Source organism: Rhineura floridana, chromosome 15 (genome assembly GCF_030035675.1).
Source record: "Rhineura floridana isolate rRhiFlo1 chromosome 15, rRhiFlo1.hap2, whole genome shotgun sequence".
NCBI lineage: Eukaryota > Metazoa > Chordata > Lepidosauria > Squamata > Rhineuridae > Rhineura > Rhineura floridana.
In genome coordinates this window covers 11,523,668-11,544,844 of record NC_084494.1, presented here as the reverse complement: position 1 = coordinate 11,544,844, position 21,177 = coordinate 11,523,668, and the positions used below count along the sequence as shown (strand labels likewise).

General features: G+C 42.8%; 1 protein-coding gene across 15 annotated transcripts in view; it reads right to left on the bottom strand.

Annotated features, from left to right (window-relative positions):
• The window catches only part of COL8A2 (collagen type VIII alpha 2 chain), a 252,743-nt gene that overhangs the window by 40,800 nt on the left and 190,766 nt on the right, over window positions 1-21,177 (bottom strand). The window contains exon 4 of one of the 15 annotated variants that reach the window (XM_061596116.1): window positions 1,428-1,654. The exons of 12 other annotated variants lie outside the window; for them this stretch is intronic. The gene's annotated coding sequence lies outside the window, so the exon portion shown is untranslated. The remainder of the gene's footprint in view (window positions 1-1,427; window positions 1,655-21,177) is intronic. 2 more of the 15 variants (XM_061596121.1, XM_061596118.1) reach the window with 2 other exon arrangements.

The window sequence follows — 21,177 nt, the reverse complement described above, 5'->3', positions numbered from 1 at the left end:
TTATTGGCTCATTTTAAAACTGTCTCTCCTCATCAGAAATGTGGATAACATGAGACTCAGCAATGTATCATTGGATGTGCTCAGAGTTTGGTTGCTCAGACTTATATAAGGAGGTATAGAACTGCACAAATTCTGAGCACCGCCTTGGATGATCTCTAACTACCTCCCAATTTTGCCTCCGAAAAGCAGTCACTTTAGTGGCATCTCAATGCTTCTTCCGCCATCATGCCAACAGCTTGGAGTTCTTGCCCCCAAACTCAGAAAAATGTTGCTTAAGATATAGGAGGTTTATCATTGTTTTATTAACCTCTAACAAATCAAGTTCATGCCTCTTTCCCTCCACCTGTTTATAGATCTGAGGGAAACCAGTATATTTATATTGTTGGAGCAAGAGTTCCAAATCAGTGGATAACTTAGATTCTAATTTGCTCCTTTTTTCCAGTCCAAATTCCACTTTCATGCAGATACCCCTAAAGACTGCTTTCAGAGCTTCTCAGCACAGTGTACTGGAGATATCTGGGAAATTATTTTTGTTCAAATAACTGGAGAGACAACAATATAATTAAATTTGGAGTATGACCGGGGAAGAAAAAAGTATGACTGAAATCAGCTGGATGCATGTCCCCCCACGTATCAATCACACCCTGCCTTGGGAGCAACTTGTACAGCTTAAGCTTGGTTTGCACTTGACTCTTGATGCCTAAAGTGCATGGTCAGCAACCAGCCCCTTATCCCTGGATATCTCTTAACATAGCCCCTCTAGTGTCCCAATTAAAGTCCCCTCCTATTTCCAGTTCCCCTTTAGTAAAATTCCTCACCTATTGCAGGACTTCAGGTAAAAATTGTAACTGGTTTTTATTTGGGGTGTAGATTGAACAAAATATCACCAATTGCCTACTTTCTAATGTGCCTTTCACAAAAAGGTACCAGCCATTTCTGTCCCTCAAAATTGTCAAAACGAAAGCAAAACTAGCCTTGAGAACAATGGCCACCCCATGAGATTTAGATGAGCCTGGTGCAGTAAACTGCTTACACTTACATTTCAGTAACATGTATTTTTGAGAGGCCTTGTGTGTTTCCTGAAGGAAGACCATGCTAGGTTGCATATCTCTAAGATATTTGGTGATACACTGCCTCTTAACCTCCCCTAATCCCTTGACATTCAGTGTAACTGCTGTAAATTCAGACAGTATCAGACAAAATACAATTGCATGAGACACCTGGACAACCTGTCTATGTATCTCATGTCTAAGGTGCCCTTTGAACTGCCCAGCCATAACAAAAAAAATAACAGATAAACAACAATGGTATACAACCATATGGCTAAACTGCAAAACATAAATTTTCTGTGTACTACACCTATGTACCACCCTATGGCAGCATATTCCCAAGCTACAGAGCTTGGGAGCTGTGTAGCGGCTACACACCAGAGTGCACAAAACTGAAGGGAGAGCCCCATGGGTATTTCACTCCTGCATCCACCAATTTGTTAGTGAAGGGTTTCAGCTCCCTACATCGCCTCACAGTTTCTGGTGCCAAGTCCTATAAGATCATCACAGGCTGGTTGTTGTATGTGATGTCCTCAAAGGCACGTAGCTGTTGCCAAATGGCCTCCTTGGTGGCATATCGCTTTGTTTGCCACCCTGGGCTCCTGCTGGGAGGAAGGGCGAGATACAAATGAAATAATAATTAAATAAATATCGAGCAAAACAGAGAATAATATCCCATGGGAGGGCTTGCTCCCTTAGACAAGGTGACAAAGCTCTGTGAGCATGCTCTATGTCAGCAGAAGAAATCGCTAAGCCAGGCAGCAAGGTTTTAAACCACACAACTAGGGATTCTTTCATATTGCCTCCTTCCTCCCCCTCACCAATCCCACAGATGTGCAAATTATGAATATACGTCTGATTCTCAATCTCTTCCACCTTACTCTTGAGGAAATCATTGTCCTGCTTTAGTCGTTTCTTTATTATGGGCTATACTTAAATCAAAGGCTGCTGTTGCTGTATCTACAACTCTGCCTACATGTTTACTAACCTCATTCAGTTTAATTTCCAGGGGTTGCATAAGTTCTTTCTAGATATCCATAAGGAACTTTTGCAAGGAGGCTAGCTGCAGATTGAATTCCTCCTGGAGGTTTACACCATCACTAAGCAAAGTGGGACCTGCAGACACCACCTGAGAGGGTGGCAATTGGGAAGCTGCCATTTTGTTTCCTGCAGATTGCTTTGCTGCTGTGCATTTCAGTCGTCCAGATCGTGTGGGTGACAAAGGGCTGTCAGGCTCCTGTTTTTGTTTTACCGTGTCCAGAGAGCAGTACCCCAAAATGGGGAGGGGAGGAATTGGGAGTATGGCCCCCAAAAATGGCCAGTGGGGAGGCCCTCAGTCAGCCTGGCAGCAGAGCTCTCTTAGAAAGTGACCATTACCATCATGCTTTGGCCATGCCCTCCCATTCAGCATTCAAGCCCGTGTTCTGCACTAGCTGCAACATCCAAACCAGGCTTAAAGGCAGCCCCACTAGGGTTGCCAGGTCTCCAGTTTTCTGCCGGAGTCTCTGGCAAAAGGGGGCCGTCTCCGGCCTCCGGCTATAATTTATTTAAACAGGCGGATCTCTGGCTTTTGATTGGCCCCCTCAGCCATGCATGCGTGACTGACACACGCATGCGTGATGGCTGTGGCTGGCCGCCTTCCCGCACCCAGCCTGCACCTATCCGCTTCCAGGAGCCGAGCCCGGACCATCCCCCGCCCCGCCAGCTCTCTTGAAACCATTGCAGCCTTGGGCAGGCCGGCCGGAGGCGCGGGTGAGGGCGCGCCGGCCAGAGCCGCCCCGGGACAGGGAAGAGGAGGTGCCGCGGGGCCGGTTGCCGGGAGATGCCGTACACAAGGGGGCGGCGGGGGCAGGTCCGGCCCGCCTCAGTCCCGCAGGCCTCGCTGGCGCCCAGGTCCGCCTCGCCTGCCTGCAGGGCTGGCAGTCACGCTCCTGCTGCCCGCCCGGCCGCTCTCTGCCAGGTGGGCGATCCCCCCCGCCCGTTCATCCCGTCCCAGCTTCTCCCCCTTGTCGGGCCGATCACCCAAAGGCAAAGGCTCCCCCCCCGGAGAATGGCTCTGCTGGCGGCCTCTCTCCAGGCTGGGAGTATCGCCTGCCAGCCACGTCTGGTGGGGATCCGGGCAGGGGCGGACGGAGCGCTCTGCAGGAAGCAGTGGAGTGGTGGAAGGGGCTGGGCAGAGACCGCTGGGCCCTTGGCGTGGCTCCCCCGCGGCAGTCCCTGCGCAGGGTCTTCCTCCGGGTCCCTCGCCCAAGCAGCACCTCTCCTCTCTTCCCAGGGCTTCGGCAAGCCTCGCTCACTGGCCTGCCACCGGGTTGGATCCGCCCACTCTTCTCCACTTGCACCCGAAGATCAGCAAAACCGGTATTTCATAAGAATATTTATTGTGGCAACTTCTTTTTACCTCCAGAATTACCAGAGATATAGGTGTCCCTGGAGAACAATCATGTCTGGTCTCAAAGTATTGTCTTCTCCCCACCCAGCCACCCACCAGCTCACTCTGGTAGTGCCCCTGATACAAAGAGTGCTGGTTTTTAATGTATATCTATATTTCTACATTCCTTACACACCCTCAACCATTAGTCCCCAAGGTGAGTTACAGTAGTATCATCATACATACAAATAAAACAATAAACTATTCCTCAGAAATCAGTGTATGCAATTTAGACCACAGTGATCTATAAATAGAGAACAGGTGCACACAGTAAGAGGCATTTAGAGTTATGATCTCTGCAGGCCCCAATCAAATGTTGAAAGGTCTTCTACCAATAAGAAACACCAAACATTTCCTTTAATAATGCTATATCCTGAATAAATTGGTGCATTAATTCTAATTCAGAAGAGTCATTTGAATTGGCTCTTTGTGCCATGTTTACTTGTTTTGTTTATTTGGCATAATTGTTCAAAATAAATGGGATAGATGCCATCATGGTTGCTGTCTTGTCTGTCTTGTCAGTCTGGATGCTCCAGACTGAAGGGGGATCCAACTGAAATGACAGAGAGAACCTTGCATTCCTCTCGGAATGTGCACTCAACATTTTTTCTCATGTTTACCCCCTATTTCCTGGGGAGCTTTTTTTTACAGAATTCTACAGAATTCCAAACACCATTTCAGACCTAAGGCAGCCATCTATTATCCCAAAGGCAGCCAAAGTAGCATCCTCCAGATATTGTACTAAAACTCCCATGAGCCCTATCCTGCTTGGCCAGCAATCGTAATAATGAGAACTGTAGTCCAAAAACTTGACTGCATCTGTTTAATTATATGCATGAAAATGGAAATGGACTGCCTTCAAGTCGATCCCAACTTATGGCTACCCTATGAATAGGGATTTCATGGTAAGCGGTATTCAGAGGGGGTTTACCATCTAAGGCTAGTACTCCCCACCTGGCTAGGGCCTGCTCAGCTTGCCACAGCTGCACAAACCAGTCCCTTCCTTGTCCGCAACTGCCAGCTGGGGGAAACTGGGCTCCTTGCGACTATGCACCTTGCCCACAGGTGGCAGGGCACATAACCCCTGAGCCACTCACTGTGGGGATGATCTTTAGCTGGCCCTTGACATCCAGGAGACACGAGCGGGGATTTGAACTCATAGACTCTGGACTCCCAGCCAGGCTCTCCTCCCCAATGTGCTATACCATCTGTTGCATGAGCATACAGTTAACATACAACTGACTTCATAGCACCATGCAGATAACAACTGGCTCATTCTGCATTAGAATAGCTGCTGCAAGCACTCTTAGTTCATTTTTACAAGATAGTTCAACATGCTATCTTGTTCATTAAAAAAATGCATTCATTCCTGACTTTACCTCTTACCACTTGCTCCAGGCTGTAAAAAATAAAATAAAACACCTTCCACTTTCCTCTTTTGTATCTTTAATTCAGTTGTTGTTGTTAATGTGCCTTCAAGTCAATTTCAACTTATGGTGACCCTATGAATCAGCGACCCCAATAGCATCTATTGTAAACCACCCTGTTCAGATCTTTTAACTTCAGGTCTGTGGCTTCCTTTATGGAATCAATCCATCTCTTGTTTGGTCTTCCTCTTTTTCTACTCCCTTCTGTTTTTCCCAGTATTATTGTCTTTTCTAATGAATCATGTCTTCTCATTATGTGTCCAAAGTATATGTGTCCAAAGTCAGAGGAAGGCAATGGTAAACCACCTCTGAATACCTCTTACCATGAAAACCCTATTCATAGGGTCACCATAAGTCGGGATCGACTTGAAGGCATTCCATTTCCATTTTCCATCCATACTCCCTAAGATGGTGAGAAGGAATGACCTTGTCACTTCAGCTGGACCTCTTTTAGGTAAGCTTTCTATTTTAATTTCCAAAAATTTTTTTTGACTGGTATGCTGCACACAAGTGTGGTTGATACAATGTATCATGCTTCATGATGTCACTAGGGCCCACCCCGTGACATCACTAGGGCCCACCCCGTGACATCACTAGGGCCCGCCCCGTGACATCACTAGGGCCCGCCCCCATTTTCTCAGGTTTTTGAATGGTTCCGACCTGGCAACCCTAAGCCCCACATAGAGCCTAGCTGACATACCAGCCATTGCACATATGGCTCTGAAGTACATGACACCCACTCTAGGATGCTTCCACCGCCACCCGCCCTGTAATGATATAATAAAGCGACAGAGTGTGTGTGTGTGTGTGTGGGGAATGCCTGAGCTGTGGTTATTATCATGTCTTTCAACTGAGCAGCAAAAAAAAGTATGTGCTTGGGAATTGGCTGTTGAGACCGTCTCTGATTCCAAAGCCAAGGCCTCCCTGTGCTGTCTTTGAAACCCTCTGGCTTGAAGGGGGGGTGAAGGAACCCCGTCGCATTTGGCCACTTGAAAAATGAGTATGTCAGAGACACATCCCCTCGCTTGGAGCATCGCCGGAGCTAGTAATCACTCTGCTGTGGTGATTCTTAAAACATCAACAGAAGTTTGTTTGGTCAAGTACTTATGAGTAACCTTGACTGCTTATGATGCTCTGTTAATGCCTGACTCTGTCTAAAGTGCCCACTTGTGTAAAATTAAAGGGCCTTTTATAAATACAGTTTTCCACTCTTGCAACATTTTCCAAGGCATGGGCTTCAAACAAGGCCTGTATGAAGCAAAGGATAGTTTATTTTCTGACATGTTTAATGATACAGAACACCAAAAGTGCTATGGACTAATTGAACCTCAATCACCATTGATAAAGACCCTGGCCTTTTCCTGCCTCAGAAGGAATGAAGAGAGCTACTCCTTAGCTGGATCGGATTGGAATTTCCTGAGCTAGTTTCACTGAAACAGCAGAAAAAGAAAGGAAAACAAAAAGTACGCTATGAACAAAGAGGAAGAAGAGTTTTAATAGGGTGTAGCAGTGGAGATTGGCCCCCACATGGAAGTGGTTTGAAAGTTATGTAGGCTTGGTGAGACCCTGAAAGATCTTTAGTAGCAATGTCATTTTTCGCCTAACCCAAATGATATGTATTAAGTCTCCTTTTATTACTTTTAGCTTTGAGAAGAAGGCTCCCACCCTCACCTGGCCAAGCTGGGCCTACAAGCTGACGTTCCAATCATCTGAGATAAAGAGTCTGTGTTGGCTGCTTCCTTCCATGCTTCGAAACTGCTCTCTTGTCACCGGCAGAGGAAATGGCTCCTCGCTAATACAGGAAGCTGGTGGCATGCAAGAGTTAATTCAAATTACATGGGACCCCAGGAGGAGTTAGACCTATCACCTCCTGTTTTTTTAAGAAAGCTTTTGAGGTTCCATAGGGGGCTAATTTTTTAATTACATCAGTGCACAGTGTAGCCCTAGAGCAGCCTTTGCCAACCTGGTGCCCTCTAGCTCTTTTGGACTACAACTCCCATTGGCCCCCAGCCAGTATGGGAGGCGGTCATAGAGCTTCCTCTGTTGTGACGAGGACAAAAATATTTTTTCTGGGGGCAAACACACCAAGGAAGGGACTTGGGCACAAGTGGGGATTTAACTGCCAAGCTGAATGTTCCTTCCATGTAGTACACATTCATCATTTCACCTGTGCTGAGATGAGAAGGAAGAAAGGATATGCCTACTTATCAACAATAATAATTGCCGGAGAGGAATCCATTTGAGGGGGATCTAATGATCAGGAGAATAGTGAATCAAGTTTGGATTGCGGACTAGCCTTACCAGCTTGCCTTTGTAGATGACTGCAAGTCAGCTCCCAGAAAAGCTGCCACAGAAAGGCTTCAAGATTTAACAAAATGCGGTATGCTCCTGTTCAAGGTTTCAGCCAGCCAGCCATGTCCTTTTCCATGAGATGTCACTGCATCCTCTTTTCTTCTTTTCTCCCCACCCTTTCACAATCAGCAATCCATGGCCACTAAGCGCACTCAGTCTTCTTCACTGGACTGTTTTTGGAGCATTCCTCCTATCCCCAATTTTTTTTGTACTTCTGTAAACCTTGAGGTTTCCTTGAGCTGCATGATCCCTCCATGCTCTGCTTGAGTGGTGCCATTTGGGTTACATAAGGATTGGCACTTACCCTTAAACATTGATAATAGAGGGAACAAGTGGGATCCCACAACAAATGTTACATGTATGAGAAGAGTGGGACAGCTTTCAAAGCTCTTCCTTCTAGGGCAGGAGGCTGCCCAGAATGAGTGAACGGTGGGTGCTGGCCGGCCAGTGAGGCCAGCCATTGGCTAGGGAGAAAGCGAGTTGTCAGGGCAGTTGCCTTTATGTCTGTGTCTTTCTTCCCCCAATTGCCTTTTCCAGCCACTCTATTCCATTAGCTTTCCTACTCAGCTTTCTCCCTCTCACACCCCAACAGCATGCGCAATCCTCATTGCAATAGATTTGGAGTTTCCTTCATCTTATGGTATTTTTTTTACTAAAGATATTTTGTATGTCTGCAAACATTTGGGTTATTCCAAGTGTACTGATACTTTCTTCTTGTGTGTGGCTGTTGCCATTTTGGTTAGATAACTGACGGCACGCAGAGAACTGAATCAAAATTAGAATACAGGATGATTACACAGGTAATAGGATTCTTTCCACCACGTGGGAAAGCAAAGAGAGCCAATGTGTTGTGAGAAACTTTGAAGAAACCCAGGCATGATGGTTACATTTTCCACATATGGAGTCTTCTTCTCTGTAGGGCTATTTCATCCTTAGCAAAAATAGTGATATGTACAGTAGAGTTTCATAATCATGACTCTTCCACCCCAATTTATTTATGCAGGCACCCACTGAAATCGCAAAAAACAACCCCTATTGTTAGGCAATCCAATGTTATGATTTTTTAAAAAAATTATCCTGCCTTTTGATCCAGAGAGATCCCCAAGATGGCATACATAAAATAATAAACTATCATTACTTTTAGGGCAGCTTCTACCCTCCTCCTATGTAAACACATTGTATTTATCTGAGGTAGTGTATCTTTTCTCTCTCTCTCACCTCCCTGCTCAGTTTTCAGTTTTAGGGTGGTTGTTGTGGCTGTTTCCATCACTCTCCTTTTTTTGGGGGGGGGGCTACTGGAAATTGGGTGACCTCTATTTTGGCCATGTGCCCCCTTTCCCCTTCCTCCATGTTAAAAAAGGAACATTTTAAATAGGAATGTATGTATTCTTGAAACAGGCATATAGGAAGCTGCTTTCTATTGCTTAAGAGCATTGGTCCATGAAGCTCAGAACTGTCTACATATGCTGACTGTTCAGACGAGTCTGCTCCACATGCGCTGTCTCACTCAACAACGTCCCTCTGCCGAATAGCCTAATGTACTCTGGTAGACTCTGAACTCATAGCTGCTTCTGTTTGGTGTGGGTGTGTGGACATTGTTGAGAGGAGAGGGTGGGAAAGTGCTGCTATTAAATGGAACATCAAGTAAGACTGAAATTTCAAAGGATGGATTCTGGAATCTCTATCAGCAGTGAGACTTCTATTTTTCAGTGCACCATAAGAAGTAAGCAGCTTCAAAGCAGTCACATTCTTGTTCAAGTTTTAAAAAAATAAATAAAATTTTTGCCCTTACATGTAACCACCAAAGCAATAAGGAACTTGCAACTGCAGATGCTTCAAGGATTTTATCTGTATAACTGTCCTTTCCCTCTCTTGTTCTCTCTCTCCCTCCTTTTTCAAGGTTCTCTTCACACCAATCTCTCAAGCCGCAGAACAGGCAGAATCCCAAACCAAGGATGCCTCGAATTAAAGGTAAATATACGCCTTGGCCCAAGGCCTTTACTATTCATTATAATTTTTCTTGTTTGCTAGTTTTACCTTTCGACAGAGCAGTATCGAATATGGTTTACAAAACAGCAGAACATAGGAAACTGCCTTATACTAGGTCGAACTATTTGTCCTTTTGACCAGGATCTCAGGCAGAGATTTTTTCCCCATTATCTGATATCTAATTGTACCAAGGACCTTCAACATGTAAAGCCGAGTGTCCTCTGGCACTGAGCTACGACTCCTTTCTCTCCCTTTGGCCTCTCAAAGCTGCTAGTCTTACTGGGCCTTTAATCTGGAAGCAACACACTCAACAGGGCACATTTATCATCACCAAACTGGAAGTCAGGAGTCAAGAACAAAGAGTCTGTGGCCAAGAGTTTTCTCATTGTGGCTAGAAGACAGCTCACAAAGCAGATCGAGAAAGTTTACCCTAGTCAGTTACAGATCAACAGCTCCAGTAGACCTAAGAGGGACTTTGCCTAACAGGGTCTCCCTCTGCTCCTGAGCACTAAAAGGATGAAGACAGACAATAGCCTTTAACAGAGCATGATCATTAGTGGAGCATCATTGCCCCTCGCACATACATGCTCATTTCTTTTGTCTCACAGTCCTCTGTGTCAAATAGGGTTGAGATGTTTTTGAACCATGCCAAAAACCTGCAAAAACTCTTTGACTCGATATGAAAACAAGCAGCAGGAATGAGCATGCACAGCACAGCCAATGAAGCCACTTTCAACTCTCTGAAAAAATGATGATTTGTCTCCAATCTTTAGTGCTCAGGGAGAAGTATCTGTCTCCAGCCTAAACTTTAATCAATGTCAGCGGGAAAGTGTGGGCTAATAGATTTTTTCTTTTACTTGGCTAAAATGTGAAAACAATAAGCAGGTCCATGTGATATTTATATGGCTTTTCTTTGGGTCTGTCACCCAATCAAACTAATCTTTGCTATACAGTTACTCAGAAGGAGGGCCAGCCCTACCATTAGGCAAGTGAAGCAAATGCATTAATCAACAGATCAGAAAGCCCTCAGCTGTTTCTCTTTTTTGGAGGTCAGATTTGTCTGTCCCATGTGTATAGGCAGGAATTTAGCATGGTATGCATGAGTCCTGATTAGACCGCCTGATTAACATCATGTGGTCTATCCTAAGAACATGAAAATGTAAGAAGAGCCCTGCTGGATTGGGCCAGTGGCTCATCTAGTGCAGCATCCTGTTCTGACAGTGGCCAAATTGATGCCTATAGAAAGCCCACAAGCAGGACCTAAGGACAAGAGCACTCTCCCTTCTGCAGTTTCTAGCCACTGGTATTCCAAAGCATACTGCCTCCAACAGTGGAGGTAGAGCATATCCATCAAAGTTGGTAGCTCCTGATAGCCCTATCCTCCATAAATTTGTCTAATGCTCTTTTAAAGCCACCCAAACCGTCCTACGTCCCATAACTACCCTATTGCCCTCGGGTGCACTGGACAACACTATCCCATCACTGGTATTGAGGTAAGGTTCAATTGCCAGTCTAGTTGGCTTCTCTTTGTGAAATTGCAGGTGGGGAATTGCCATCTTATCCTTCATCTTAGGCAGCAAAATATTTTGGGCAGGCCCTACTGAGAAGTAAGCCTTATTGAGTTGAGTGGGACTCCCCGTTGATGGGGCTTACTCCCAAATAACTTTGTAGGACTGGAGCAATAGTCATTTAATTGAATGAGTTCTAATCATATTTATTCATGTACAAATTTAATTAACCAAACACCAGTTCTAGTTCTGAAGGAGGAAAAAAAATCTTTGTTTTTAAATGATGCATTGCCAGCACCATCTCAGAAAAGGCATTTCTTCCTTATGTTGTGGGCTCTTGGGGGGGGGGGGAGATTTTAGCCACTCCTGATTTACACAGTTTTTAAAAAATCTTCCCCTTTTCTTAGGGACATCGTATCAATCAAACAAACAATTTTAATCCGTTAATCTAATTGCTAAATCAACTGGCAGTGCAGAAAATATTGAACTACATGGGACAATGGTTTGATGTAGTCTAAGGCTGCTTCCTGTTTTCACTGTTCCCATGAACTGAACAACACATGGTAATAATACCCTCCAAGTATTGCAGAGCCATGCTGTTCTGTTCCATTTGGAACAGTTTTAGATGTTTTATAATTGTAGTGGTTTTATCTGTTTTTATAATTGTGTTTTATATTGTTGTAACCCACCCTGGGACCTTATGGCAAAGGGCAGGTAAGGCATCTAATAAATCAATAAATTAAGCATCTTTGCCTCACTTCACACTCACACAAAGTCAACTCTAATATGATTCGACTGGACATCAGGAAAAACTTCCTGTTAGAGCCATATGACAATGGAATCAATTACCTAGAGAGGTAGTGGGCTCTCTAACACTGGAGGCATTCAAGAGGCAGCTGGACAGCCATCTGTTGGGAATGCTTTGATTTGGATCCCTGCATTGTGCAGGGGGTTGGACTTGATGGCTTTATAGGCCCCTTCCAACTCTACTATTCTACGATAATGCTCCCCAGCTATGCCACTGACTGACACAGAATGCAAAATCTCCCCAGAGCGCAGCTTAACATGACAAGAAATGTTAAGAGTTTATGCTTCATGAAACTATTCTCATGAGTTGTATACGGCCCCAAATCAGCAGAGGTTTAGGGATCTATACAATGCCCTTATTCCACTAGTGGAATTGAATAATAGAATCATAGAATAGTAGGGAATGCCTATCAACTTTGCAGATAATATAAAATTGAGAGGGATAGCTCTCCCTGAAAGACAGAAAACAAATTTCAAAGGGATCTTTGGGAGCATTGGGCTAAAAACAACAGAATGAAATTTAACAGGAATAAGTGCAAAGTTCTACACCTAGGAAAAAGAAACCAAATATGATGGGGGATACTTGGCTCAGCAATACTACATGGAAGAAGGATCTTGGGATTGTTGTTGATCACAAGCTGAATATGAGCCAACAGTGCAATGTGGCTGCCTGTGAGGTAGGTAATACTGAGAGAAATTCTGACTGGCTGGAGGTCACCCAGTGTGATTCATGGCTGAGTGGGGATTTGAAGCCAAGTCTCCTGGGTCTTAGCCTGATGATTAATCCATTGTTCTACACAGGCTGTTATTGACATCAAGTTAACAGACAGGAAAGTACAAAAAGGAGGAGAGGTAGAGAGCCTTAAGCATTTAGGTTATACCAGGTAAAGGAAATAAAACTTCTAATGCAGACTTTTCCCACTTCCATCCCTGATTCCCCCCTTCAGTTTTCCTTTTTGCATGGCAGAAAACATATTTTTACAGTTCAGATATCTTAATGTGAGCTGCTTCTCCCCTTTTAGACAAATCCCCATAAAACAGTGCTTCATAAAAATAAGTGTTCCTCGCCTAAACTCCAAAAGACAGAAAAAACAATAAAATCACCACCAGCGCCTAGAGAAGCAACCTGGCTCAAACCTGTAGTGGAAATGAAGCCCCATGCCCTTCTGATAGATATAATCCACTTCCATAAAATGCAACATACCATAAAATATATAGTTGAGCCAGTTGTTTTGCCTCAGTGGCCTGTATGGCTGTGCAAATACAGGCAGGGCCCATGCTGGATTTTGAGTCTAGCCAACTGCAATACAGGCATGTTTGTCCTTAACTTGTACAGGGTGGTATTCAAGAATTTTAAGTTCAAAGGTGTCAGTGAGCGCTTCCTGACTGTTGCTATTTTCGAGTGGGATTTAATCCCATACTGGAAAATTCAGGTTGTGCAATTAAAGTTCATGTGGCACTCTTGCACACCAAACCCATCAACCCCCCACCCGCAATCAGAAAGTGACAGAATAATGAATGGAAATGGTGGGATAATGTTTGATGCAATCCGATATAACCTCCCCACAAACAAATCAGAATGAATACTTCATAAATAGCCAACATCATCTAACATCCCTGCAGGATAAATGCTCAGTAAACGTGTTGTCTGGAAGTGAGCTGTATTGCAGGGTAGTGCATCAAATTGGGGTAGAAATAGAATGCAATAATTTAGTCAATTAAAAACATTTTGATCAACTACATCAGATTTTTTAAAAAATCTTATTTTTTAACAAGTAGTATGCATATTTCAAGTGCTATTTCAGAAGAGGCATCCCCCTTCTCTCTTCTCTTATTCTAAGATGATGATGCCTGCTGTGTCACATGTGTGTAAAATCTAAAATCAAAGAAAGTATGCTTTTTGCTGAAAACTATTGTTTTGCTTTTATACAAATGTTACCGATTAATTATTTGACTAAAATTCATACAATTAATTAACTATGGCTGCAATCTTGAGGGGGCAAAATCTGAAGGTTTTTCAACTACAATATCCAGTGCCATGCTGGGCAGATAAGCATTAGCTTAAAAACCATGTCAAACAGTTGAGATCTAAAAGGCAGACCTCCAGAATGTCAGTTGCGAGGCAGGTGGGCCATAAGAGTTTGTATGACTTGCTGTATAAACAATGCATATTATATCAATACTTATATAAATATATCCCAAATTTCTACAAACAAATCTTGTTTGATTAAGCCCTTGTGTGATCTGATTTGAGACGTCCATTGTCCTGCAAGAGCTTTTTGTCAAGAAAAATGTTTAAACGCTATGGGAAGTGATGGCTCTCAGCTCCCTTAAAAGCTTTTGTCTGACTCTCCACCATTCTCAGAATGTTGAATTCTGGGTCAGATACCAAATGCTTGTGCAAGAGTTATTCTTTTTTTTTTTTTCAATAATTTTTATTCAAATTTTCATAAAACATAGAAAACAAAATCATAAAACATTCAAAGACAAAAAACAAAACAAAACAAAAATGATTAAACAAAAAAAATAAAATGTTGACTTCCCATTTGTCACATATCAAATCAGTTATAGGTCTACAATATATAACAATCCTGTCTCTTAAATCATATTATAAAATCACTTTCCTCCAGTAGTTATCTTAATTAATCATCAAATCTCATAAACATTACTTTATTCTTTCCACAAAAAGTCAAAGAGAGGTTTCAATTCTTTAAGAAATATATCTATCAATTTTTCTCCAAATAAACATGTCAATTAATCCATCTCGTTAATAATTATAATAATCTTATTGTCATAACCATAGTCCAAATAAACATTTCGATTAATCCATCTCATCAGAATCTGTTAGGTCCAATAATTTCAATAGCCATTATTCCATTATCCCTATTAGTTCCATCTTCCATCTTCAATAGTCCTGTTAAGTCCAGTAATTTCAGTGTCCAATCTTCCATTATCAGTATTCCATAATAATCTTGCTGTTGTAACCATAGTCATATAATAAGAGTCTGATGGGAATTTCCTCTATCCCAAATATTTTCTTGCCATCCATTCTGAATAAGTTGCTGAAATACTGTTGTAAAGTCATATCTGTGTTCTTCTTTTTTACAAAATGCACTGGCTCATCTCTTAAGAGTTTTTCAAGAGTTATTCTAAATGTGTGGAATACAGTCATGATGTGAGCCTGAATCCTTGGCAAGCAACTCCTGGCCATTTGCCATTTTCCTGGGTGAGATGCATCTGTCGCAGCATCATACCCTAAGATGGTTTTCTTAAGTGTGAGGGAGGTAGGGGGTAGGGTCAGCCCCATTACATGTCAATGATTTGGCTCTTTCTTCTTGACAAGTGGTGTGGGGGGAGGGGGAACAAGATTGTGCAAAACATCTGTGTATATGTGCTGCATTGCACATAGTGTTGTAGGCATGTAGGAGCTTGCAAGCATTTATGTTTCCCCTCCCCACCCACTTACAGGGTGCCCCTAAGATCTGTCTCAGAGGCTCTAGTCAGGTGCCTGTCTCTGAAGACGATTAGGCTGGTGGGCACATGGAACAGGGCCTTCTCAGCAGTGACCCTATAGCTGTGAAATTCAATTCCATGTGAAATTCCATCCCTTAATACCATTAAGCAGCCCTTAAAAGGCCATATTTTTTATTGTGGCTTTCATTGCAATCCTAATCATGCCAACACAGAAGTAAGTCCTAGTGAGTTCAATGGCGCTTACTCCGAGGTAAATGGGGTTAGGATTGCCGCCCAAATCTGTGTGGTGCTGTGTTATGGTTTTGTTAAGAGTTAGGCTATTGATCCTAGTTGTTTGGGGCTGGTTTAGTAATGTTTTGAAATGAAATGAATTGAAATGAATGTTTTATCTGGTTTCAATATTATATTATTGTGTATATTTTGTAAACCTCTTCAGGAAGAATTTTGCTTGAAAAGCAGTCTGTAAATTTGTTAAATACAAATGCAATATACGAAATATGATGTAGCAAGTCCTGGATTCAAATACGTTCCTTACATGCTAGTTTCCATTCCCCAGGGTTACCAGGCTTTAACTAGGCAGGATGCTTCCCTTGTGGGCTATGACTTTCCATCTGTGAAAATGGAGGCAGCCGTGCCAGCAAAGTACATCAAAGCAAATGTATCCTGGCTACTCATCGGATGAGAATCTGGCATAATGCTGTGTCTCCAGGACATTGACACTCAGCTCCATAGAAGTTTATAAAAGGATGGGATAGAGAAGACAAGGTCTTTGGGGGCTGGCCTTGAACCCTGGTAACCTCCCATCACATCCCAGACTAAAATAAATCACCTCAAATTGGGCATGAAAAAGCAAGCCATCTCTTGCATAGGCCAAAGGTTCCTCTGTAGACAGGGTGTGCTGTGAGTGTGTGCTTTAAATCATGAATGGGGAGGGGGGAATCTATGCTGTAAACCTGGCACAAGTTACACTTACCATATACCCTCTCTAAAAACTGTGCTAAAGCAAAAAGAACTGCATTTGCCAACAGTGAAACTAACTCCATTTGGTCAAAGAAATGCATGACAAACAAATGGCAGATTTCTAGAGTGCAAAGGAGAAGCAAAAAGTAACAACTCAGGCTGAAACTACACATGAACCTACACCACCCCGCAACATTTAATTATTTTAAACCTAAAACAGTTGCCTGGGTTGCAATCTCCAATGTGGAATGGCATGCTAGGGAAGGGTTTTTTAACCCTTTCCCACTAGTCTTCTACGTTCACTGGTCTTCCTCCTACCGGGAGGAAGGGTAGGATATAAATCAAATAAATAAATAAATAAATTGGGCCACCCCCATGGTGGAAAAGAACCAGGTGCTCATATTGGAAGGTTACTACCGCATTTAATATCATCTGTAGTTTATGCTTCATTTCTATAGATAATGACTCTGTTTGCCTGTCTCTTTCTCTCTCTGTCACCCCCACATCCCCATGTGTTATCAAAATTTCCAGTTCTGGGCAAAATATAACCAAAATTCTATACCCATGAGGACTACAACCTTTAGAGTTGCATAACTAGTTGTTGTCCTTCCCCATCTCTGCCCCAAGGTGTGGAAGTTTCACACATAACTTGGTCATGAACTGTTAGGCTAAATTTTTTTTTTTGACAGAACTGATTTTTAAGTATGTTGAACTATTGACAAGAGCAGGAATGAGCCAGTGCCCAAAAGCCACACATCATCATGAAAGAACCCACCATATATCAATCCATCCTTTTAAAATGAGAACAAGAAGCTTAATTTGAACCAAGGGACACCAGAAGTTGCCCTGTAATGTTCTTCAATAGTAAGGAGGAGACTGCCTCTTAAAATAGAGGGTCCCTCACTAGGTCGGAAGCAGCATCTTCTGGATTAAGGGGCAAAGCTTCCAGATCAGAGCTAGCACACAGATGGGAAAACATGAGATGCAGGGTGGCCATTTATGGATTGCCAGAAAAGAGGAAAGACATCACCCGAAAAACAAAAACAACAGCAAAAGACAGAGATGTGCATAAAATGTTTATGTGCTAATTTATGTTTACAGATTCAAATTTAGAAATAATTACTATAAGTTAAATAGAAGTACAATACTTCTGACCGTAGTGAGGAAGCCTGACAGGTGACCTTTGTCCCTGCTCAGTCTGCTGTCTAGGTGTTAACTGCTCTTGGTGGACAACTTCAAGCCCTCCCCTGCCACTTTCATTTCTTGTGGTTTTTTATCTTCAATTTGGACTTGGGTCAACACTAGGGATGGGGGAGGAATTCAATTCAGTTCATATTTAAAGCTGAATTTATCACATTTGCACTTTCCGAAACAATATGAAAACCAAAACCCAGATATCCTTCAAAATTCGTGCTTATCTGAATTTTTGCGATGCAGTTCTCCAGCCAAACAATGCTTATAAGACTGCATATCTTAGGGGAACCGGGCATAAAAATGAACATATTAGTGAAAATAACATATTACAATTTTAAAAATTGTGTTTTAAAATTGTTTTTGTGTGTTAAAATGTGTATATTTGTTTGTAATGTTTTTAATTGCTGTAAACTGCCCAGAGAGCTTCTGCTATGGGACAGTATTAAAATGTAATAAATAAATAAATAAATAAATAAATAAATGCTTTATATTAGAAAAAAATGCTTTCAATATATGTACATTAGTCAAAGCTACATACAAAAATATGTTTATTCGGAGAAATTCACATTAACATCCTGAATTTTCATGAGGATTTTTTTTTAAATTGCACATTTCTGCAGAAATGTGAAGTGAATTTAAGATTTGAAAAATGAGAGATTGAGAGAGCCAAAACGGACAGATCCTTCCATCCCTAATAAGCACCACTTCTTGTGACAGTGAATTCCATAAATTAATTATGGTCAGGTGCTGGGCCCCAGCATCGCTCTATGATTAGAAATTTTGGCACTGCAGCCATATAGGCATCTTTGATCTCTTCACCATCTCCAAATCAGGAGGCCCATAGTTACATTTCCAGATCAGACAGCTGTTGCTGTTTGCAAGGCAAATCAAATTCTACGATGACAACAAAACAGAACACAAAGCAAGCAACCCTCCCCCCCCACACACACACATTTTGCCTGTTGGAATAGAAATTTAAATGATTTGGGGTTCTCTGTTGAGTATGGAAAGCTGCTCTTCCCCCTGTGCTGGCTTTAAACTAGTTTATCCTTACTTATTTAAATCTCATTGAAATTGTAAGCCTCCCCTCACTTTATTCCCAGCCTCTGTTTTCCTTTTCTAGGGAAAGCATAAAATGCAACAGTTCCCCATTTGTATAACAATAAGAAAACAATCTTCTGAAATGGGAAGCTATGAGAGCAAGGAAAGTTGTAGAAAATTAAGAGTGAGTAAAATTAATCAAGGACCAAAGTTCTTGGCCCCCTGGGAAGGTCTCCATCCTCAAGACAATGTTCCTGTAACTGGAGATTTAGGAGAGTAGGAGATTCCAGCCAATGTGAATTTACTAGCTCGTAACACAGACCCCCTTGTCCTAAGAAGCTATAAAGTAGCACAAAATCGGGCCTTTAAGGAAAAACACAAAGCAGATCCCCCACAGAACGGATAAGTAAGCAGAGAGGCGCAAAATGAGTCCCAGGGAGGTAACCCAACTGGGCCACGGGACTTGGGCTGACTAAGTGGTTTCTGATGGCGATATCACAGGCATTTCAACAACACATAATAACAAAGGCCAAAGCTGGAGGAAGAACTAGGTCACAAATTCTGTTAAACAAAGGGAAGATCCGTCCCAGTTTCATGTTTAAATTAAGCACATTTTGTCAGTTCTATGTGGGAAATTACAAGTCACGGGAAGAAAATGGAGGGGAAAAACACAGGGTATATATCTTCATGCAGGAGGCTACGAAGTTTCAGCAGATCTGACCCATGTCACAGATTATTTTCTGTGCCCACAGGAACACAGGATGCTGCCTTTAACTGAGTTGGACCATTGGTCCATCTAGCTCAGTGTTTCTACTCACTACACTGACTGGCAGAGCTCTCCAGGGTTTTAGATGGGGGGCATTTCCACCTGGAGATGCTGGGGATTGAACCTGGGACCTTTTTTATGCAAAGCAGATGCTCTTCCACTAAACTCTGGCTCTTCAACTTATGTTGTTCCCCCTAGACGTTTGTCAGAACACACAGTCCAATTTACAAGTCTGGTTTTCTGTCTCTGCTCAGGGACGGGCAAGTGGACTACCTTTTCTAGGCCCACCTCCCATATTTCTAGTTGCTCCCTACAACTGTTGTGGCAAAGCAAACAACATCCGTTTCCATAGAAAGCAAGCCCCTTTTGTCTCCTTTGCTGCTCAGGAATTAGTGAAAACACAGCAGTCATTTTAATCCCCATCCAGTGTCCAGGCACCTGCCTCTAGGAAAGTGAAACAGCAATCTTGATCAAGCAAGCCAACTGCCTGATCCATACTGATTATTATCTGCATTCTATCCTATCTTTAGAAAACCCAACCCCTTGGGTGATCTGCTATTAACACATTCCCAGGACCAAATTATGCATGATGTTCAATTGTCACGCATCTTCTCCATTCACATATTTAAAAAGGGGTTAAATTGAAAAAAAGAGGGTGTCACCGCAGACACTTTCCCCCTCAGCCTGGCTCCTGGTGTCAGAATTAGCTGCGAGTTGGGGGAGAAGCCAGGGGTGACAGAGCTGGGTGGTAGGACAGTGGAGGAGGATTCAGCTCCCCTCACCCACACACCCTTTTTGCTGTTAAAAGAAGACATACACACTCCCCATGTCCAGCCTTATACATGAACAAGCGGGACTTGCAACAAAATGTTGCAGCATGGAGTTCTCATGTTCAGGATGCCAGCCAGCCAATCGTGCTTTCCAGGGTATTCCATTCCTCTAACCCATTTTATCACCCCCCCACAGTTAGTCTTCCATGCCCACTGAGCATGCATTGTGATTCCTCCCTCCTTAGAGTTTTTTCCCCTAAAATTTTTTGGGGCTTCAGCAAACTTGCTAATACCTCCATCTTATGCTTGGATGATGCTGTTTTTAGTTTAGAGAAAAGGTGAGTCAGAGGCAACATGACAGAAGTGTATAAAACTATGCGTGGCATGGAGAAAGTGGATAGATAAAAGTTTTTCTTCCTCTCGTGTAACACTAGAACATGTGGACATTCAATGAAGCTGAATGTTGGAAGATTCAGGACAGACAAAAGACAGTAATTCTTCACACAACACAGAGTTAAACTATAGAGTTCACTCCCACAAGAGGCAGCGATGGCCACCACCTTGGATGGCTTTAAAAGGGGATTAGATAAATTCATGGAGGATTAGGCTATCAGTGGCTACTAACCATGATGGCTGTGTTCTGCCACCATAGTTAGAGGCAGTATGCTTCTGAAAACCAGTTGCCGGAAACCGCAGGAGGGGAGAGTGGTCTTGCACTCAGGTCCTGCTTGCGAGCTTCCCATGGACATCTGGTTGACCACTGTGAGAACAGGATGCTGGACTAGAGGGGTCACTGGTCTGATTCAGCAGGCTCTTCTTACGTTCTTATGTTCTATTTTGGCTGCACAAGGGTCAACAGTTAGAGGATGAGTTCCTTAATAGTATATACAATGGAGCAGACATGTGATTACACTACCCATTACATCTCTTTGGCCCAGTAAAGAAGGTCTCTGAGAAATTTGCAACCCTTAATTTTTCCTATGCACACACTGACCCAAACAATTCCTCCCGTTCCACCTCCATCAAGGCTATTACCCTTCAGCATGAGACAACATTGCTCAAATTTGATTTGTGCATCAACTGACTTTTTAATATTAATAAACAAGCTACGTTTTGCAATTCCTTAAAGACACTCTTAGGAAAGGGACTCCAAACAGAGTGAACACCGTATTCTGAGAGTTGCATGCTCCTCTCTCTCTCTCTCTCTCTCTCTCTCTCTCTCTGAGCATTTAGAGAGCTCAAGCCTAGTATGATGATAGCAGCAATTCCCTTGAATACTCTCAATAAACAAAGAAAGTGAAGAAAAATCTGTCTGCAGTTCAATCCCTTCTCCTTTTCTGAGAAACTCACGGGGACCAAAGATGTGGCTTTTTTCTCTCTTTCCTTCCGATTGTGGAAAAGAGCAAACA